Genomic DNA, 6,000 nt, shown 5'->3' on the forward strand with positions numbered 1-6,000 from the left:
AAGTAATATTCCAGAGCATATGATAAATTAATTTTTAAAAAACCTACAGCACTGGGAAAGGTGCCAAAGTACTGTACAAATACATCGAAATAGAAGCTTATAATCAAGGTTCCCGCTGGCTAAATAAAATATAAAACACATTGTAATCTGGGGCAAAACTTAACATATTAGCTAATGACAGAATTAGTACAATATAACCTAAAATGATGGCTGTTGTGTTCCATGGATATTTTGTTGCTTCATAAAGGAAGAGAAGGCTTCATAAAAATGGGAGATGGAGAGAGAAGAGAATGGGTTGTTCTATGCCCTGAAAACAGAAGTGATGAGAAAAATAGTCGTGCTGTGTGAATGAGGAGGAGGCGTCTACTTCTGCTTCTACAGCAAGTAGGAGAAACAATCCTACTAGACTTCAGAAGTAGTGCTACGTTTTTCTTCACTTTTAATTATGTGTTAAGCCTGCTCCCTAACGCCCTGCACAGTCGCCATCACCGATAAATGGAAACAAATCTCTGCTCAAAGTCAGCGCTCAGCAGCCAAGTTTCATTGTCACACAGCACAATCGAGTTAGGAATATTTTGCAAGGAAGGTCCTGAAGAGACGCCTATATATGAAACAGTAAATAAATCACAACTGCCAAGGGAACTGGCTGCAAATGTGCTCTCCACTGTATGTCATTTGGAGCAACCGCAATTACCAAAATGCAGAAGTTTGGGATTTTAGTGCCTGGGAGCACTGCTATCTGGTTACCCAGATGAGAGGCTGTGGTATGTTGGACTGGATTAAACCAGAAGAGGAATCTGTTTATCCCCTCTGCTTTAAACACCAATAAAAAGCACTGTTCCTCTCTTGAAGGTGCTGAAATGCAAAGCAAGCTCCCCGCTCCTTTTCTCTCTCTTGGTGGCATTTGAAAGTGTAAAGCTTTGAATACCAATTGCTTGAACTGGACATATGTGAATCTCTTCTAATCCTACTAATCCTGTCCCCAAGTGCTTCTTTGTATGTAGAGGCAGCACACATAGATCTAAGTGAAAGTGGCCATAATCCTGGAAATGTGGAAAAATGTCCCAGTGTGAGAGATGCGAGAGGGAGAGCTCCCTGCCAGAGGGACCTGCTGAAGGGACTATTGTGTCAGTTCAAGGAAAAAAAGGGGGGAAGCGGGGCCCAAGAGAAGATATGAAGGAGCCCTCTCACCTTTTCTGAGCTCCTGGGAGCAGAGCAAACCCACCCAGCTGGAGTCCTCCCTTGCAAACAGCCTTGGTACACTTGAGCAAACTCACAGAACTGAGACAGTTTCCAAAGGCTGGGAAATTCCCCCAGCGGCTGCTTTTCTGTGGCTTGAGCCCAGCAGGCCAGACACGGATGACAACAAGGCGGGCTTCACTGTGCTCCACAATTCCCTTTAAAACAGCCAGCATGGCTTCTGAGCTGTCCCTCTCACTCCAACGAGAGGGGAGGGAGTGGAGCTAATTTCAGTAGAAAATCCAAGAAGTAAAATAATCCTACAGACTCCATCTTGTCCAGACTTTTCAGCCAGAGGCAGGAGATACCCAGTTAAGTTTCTAAATTACTCCGTTTTGCTGAGGCAACTCCAACTCCTCCAACCATCTCAGCGGCTGCAATTGTTAGGAAGGAGGCGCTGCAGCTTTTGAACTTTCTAAAGGAAACATAGCTGTGTTCTCATCCTCAGGAAGAATGCGTGAAGCCACCCATTCACAAATAATAACTTTCTCAAACAGACAGTTTTAAAGTTTGTGGAATATTTAATCACTGATTTTTCAAATTTTGCTATTTGGGCAGAACACTGATAAACAACCAAGGTGTTGCATTTTTCAGAAAACATGGAGATTTTCAATTTTATAATTCCTTGTGGGGAAGGTGATGTAGGCATTGCAAATTCCACTTGTTGGTAAAAGTATCAGAATTATATTAAATAAAGTTAATTTACCTGAATGGATACATTTTTCAACCCAAATGACCCTGAAATATTTGAAAAGAACCATCAACATGATACCCCATCCAGGTCGTTACTACAATGTGAAGCTGTATCAGGAGATACAGTTCGAACATATTTATCTCTTCTACTTTGTAAATTCATTTTTGTCATTGTCCATTTGTTACTTGTTAGTTTTTAAAAATAATTAATTGCTATTAAAAACTATATGGAAAATTTTAGGCAGATAGTATTCTCAAAATGCAGGAACTAGTAGGCAAATCATCTATTTTAATATTGAAAGAGAAGGTTAGTAGTGCCCAAATGTAACTGAAATAGAGTATACAATATATAAATTAAATATAATAAATAAGCAATCACAAAAAATGCCCAAATTCTTCCATATCTAAGAGAGGAAAGTTGAGATAGTTTTGAAGGAAAAACATATTTTTGATGATATTAAAAAAAAAAAACCTCCCCAAGGAGACATAGTTTAAGGATTTTAATTATTTTACTTAACAAAAGTTATTGTGTATCAGGGATTATTCTATGGAACTTAAAAACAGTAACTCATTGAAGCATCATAATAGCCCCTGGGGGGTGCTGTGTGATTGTTCTCATCTTACAGAAGAGGCAAATGGGGTCAGGAGGGACATGGCAATTTGTCTCAGGAACATGGCCCCTGAGTGGCACTGGGACACATCCAGGTGGGCTGGCCCCAACCCCTGCCCCTGGCCTCTCTCGCAGCAGCTCTGCTTCTGACACCCCTCTTCTAAACATATTGCTCTCTAGGTGGCTAGATCTCATATTTACAACAATGAAAGAAAAAAAACATAAAATGCACTTTTTTTTGTAGAGACAGAGTCTCACTTTATCGCCCTCAGTAGAGTGCTGTGCAGTCACAGCTCACGGCAACCTCCAAATCCTGGGCTTAGGCGATTCTCTTGCCTCAGCCTCCCGAGCAGCTGGGACTACAGGCGCCCGCCACAATGCTGGGCTATTTTGTTGTTGCAGTTTGGCCGGGGCTGGGTTTGAACCTGGCACCCTTGGTATATGGGGCCGACGCCCTACTCACTGAGCCCCAGGCGCCGCCCCCATAAAATGCACTTTTAAAAGGCACTTCTTGCAAGACAAAGAAAAGCAGAATCAAGACAACATTGGCTGCATCTCCTGGTAACAAACACCAGCACACATGAATCTCAGGGAAGTAAATTACTCCCGGCATCATATGATATAACAGAACTCTAGGAAGGTTTCTAATAAACATGATGACATTCCAATTCCATTTAATTCTTCTGCATGTCCTAGAGACTTAAGACCTGTTTCCCAAATGTGTATTTTAAGGATCTCCACACAGCGAAGTAGAAAATTGTCATCTTGAATAGATGTGTAACCTAGGGAGAGCTGTTTCCCCAGTCTGTGCCTGTACATCTCCACGTCTCTAAGGGCCAGTCTATCCGTAAAGTATGTTGTGATTCTGTGACTTTCAAACTTCCAGACAACAGCACCAATAAACCAAGTAGTACGTAAATAAAGGGCTCAGGAAGTTGGTAGAATAGTTGAATATGACTTGTCCTTGGGATTTAGTTACCTGAGTCTGACACCTTTGATCCCCTCCTCCAATCCTCTCAGCCCACCTTTTCCACGCGAAATTGTTGGTAAGCAGCTTCACGCCTGGGAACCCTCACCTCTCACGGCTCCTGTTTTGCACCAAGGCTTCTGTGATACCAGAGTTGGTCTTGCACATGCACACTCCGGAAAAGCGAGGGACCAGCACCTCGCGGACTCACCCTGGGTCACTGAGCTTCTCTTCTCTTCCTGGCACATAATTTTGATGTGCGTTCTGTACAACTCTTGGGAGGATCCTGGCTGGAGAGAACCCCGGTACCCACAGCAGTTGGACAATGTACACTTGTGTTGGGGCTTATGACATACTACCCCAAAATAGGAGTGCAGGAGATCCTAATATGCTGCCCCCAAACACACTTCTTTGGCATATTGATTATTGGAAACTGGTTATTTTTTGGAACTGAAGACAAAGAAGTAGCTCTGAAAAGTTTCTCTTTTGTAAGGGAAAGTTACATCTATAAAGGAAATTTTTGTTAGAAGGGAGATTTTTTGCAACTTTTTCTTATCTGAGAGAATTTTATCTGCATAGCCAGGCAACCCTACACTTCCTGCCTGGACCCTTCCATAATTTGCCTCTACTGCCCTCCAGGACCCCAGCTTCTGTGTCTGTCTGTAGCTCAGGATGGCAAGCGCGCCTCAATCCATGACTCTCGCATTATTGTGCTTTTCCGTTAGTCTGTCTTGTGTCAACTTCATCCGAGCCCAGCCAGCCACCCAAAAGGGTAGAAAGAAACAATTTTCTTCCTCCCCTACATTTGTGTTGGTTTTCCTTCATTCTGTTTTAATTCTTTTCATTCCCTCTTTCCGTTTCTTGGTTCTGCATTTGCAAATATACTCTCTGCACACAGTCTCTTATCTTTACACAGCTCTGATCTCAGACTCTTTCTTGGGTGAATCCTGGCTAAGACATTCTTGAAAACAATAGGAGTGTGGTGTTCAGAAGTAGGGGGGGATCGTAACTTCATAAACTGCTCAGTCCTCGTGTAAGCTACCATGTCTGAGGATGGCTTTGACAGGCAAAATTGGTTGAGAAGGAAGCAGACGGAATTCAGAAAAACTGAAAGCTGTATTATGGAAACTACTGGGGTGAGTCTGGGGTGAGTCTGGGGTGAGTCTGCAAAATAGTAGTCACCAGAGAACATAGTTTATATCATTAAATATTAGAAGGATTTTTCTATGGCTAGTGGGTGGAAGCAATTTTAGAGAGGCAGTTTTAGAAGAATATTTTTTAAAAGTTAGAAACTTAAAAAAAAATTGCTTTGTCAGGTAGCAGAGAATTCTCCCAGGGAATGCCTTTTGATGGGTGGGACATAGCACTCAGGATGAAGCATCCCTGATGGTGTTGCTGTAAATCTGGCCTGTGTTCTAACATTCTTTCATAGAACATACATGAAGTTTGTAATATCCTCATAAATTGGAAATCAAAATGAGCAAAATTTTAACTGTGAAACAAAATAAGGACAATTTCTGAATGAGTTAAATTTGTACTTGCAATAAATAGCAGAAGTGGCAAGAATAGTCAAACTCGATTCATTAATGAACGGGATTTTGGACTTGAAGAAGTTATTTGCCAAGTACTAGACTACAATTAAGACTTACCCACCTGTAGTTGATAGAGATTTGTTTAGAATGCTAAATTATAGAGGGGATGGTTTAAGAATTAAAGGGCAGGGGCGGTGCCTGTGGCTCAGCGGGTAGGGCGCCGGCCCCATATGCCGAGGTGGCGGGTTCAAACCCAGCCCCGGCCAAACTGCAACAACAAAAAAAAATAGCTGGGCGTTGTGGCGGGCGCCTGTAGTCCCAGCTACTTGGGGGGCTGAGTCAAGAGAAACGCCTAAGCCCAAGGATTTGGAGGTTGCTATGAGTTGTGTGACGCCACGGCACTCTACCGAGGGTGATAAGGTGAGACTCTGTCTCTACAAAAAAAAAAAAAGAATTAAAGGTCAGGAAGGGGGTCTGAAGTCCACCTTGTCCAACCTCCCCTGATGCAGATAGTTTACAAGCAGCCTTACATTGTGAGTAGGTGAGAAAAGAAACTTAGCTCTACAATTCTGCCTATAATTTAATTGGTGGTGGCCTTTCAGTATGCTGATGTTTATCTGCATTTCTGTTAAAATAAATGTGATAATGTTACCTTAAAAATAAAAAAAATTACTGTTTAATTATGCACAGTACAGCCTTAGAAAAATGTAGTAAGCAGGAAAGTGATATTGATTTTTTTTATCACCTTAATTTTTGATGCAATAGGTTAAAACTGAAGCAGTCTTCCAGCTGGAATGTCTAATGAATTCCAAGATCAAACAAAATCTTGCTAATTACTAAGTTAATGAGGACAAGTTCACAAGCAGAGTGATGGCCGTAATTATATGTTTCAAAGCATCTTAAAGTAAAATAAGATCTCAGGTTGTGGCTCTAACACTAAGTACGTGGCCCTTCTTCCT

Source organism: Nycticebus coucang, chromosome 5 (assembly GCF_027406575.1).
Source record: "Nycticebus coucang isolate mNycCou1 chromosome 5, mNycCou1.pri, whole genome shotgun sequence".
Taxonomy (NCBI): Eukaryota; Metazoa; Chordata; class Mammalia; order Primates; family Lorisidae; genus Nycticebus; species Nycticebus coucang.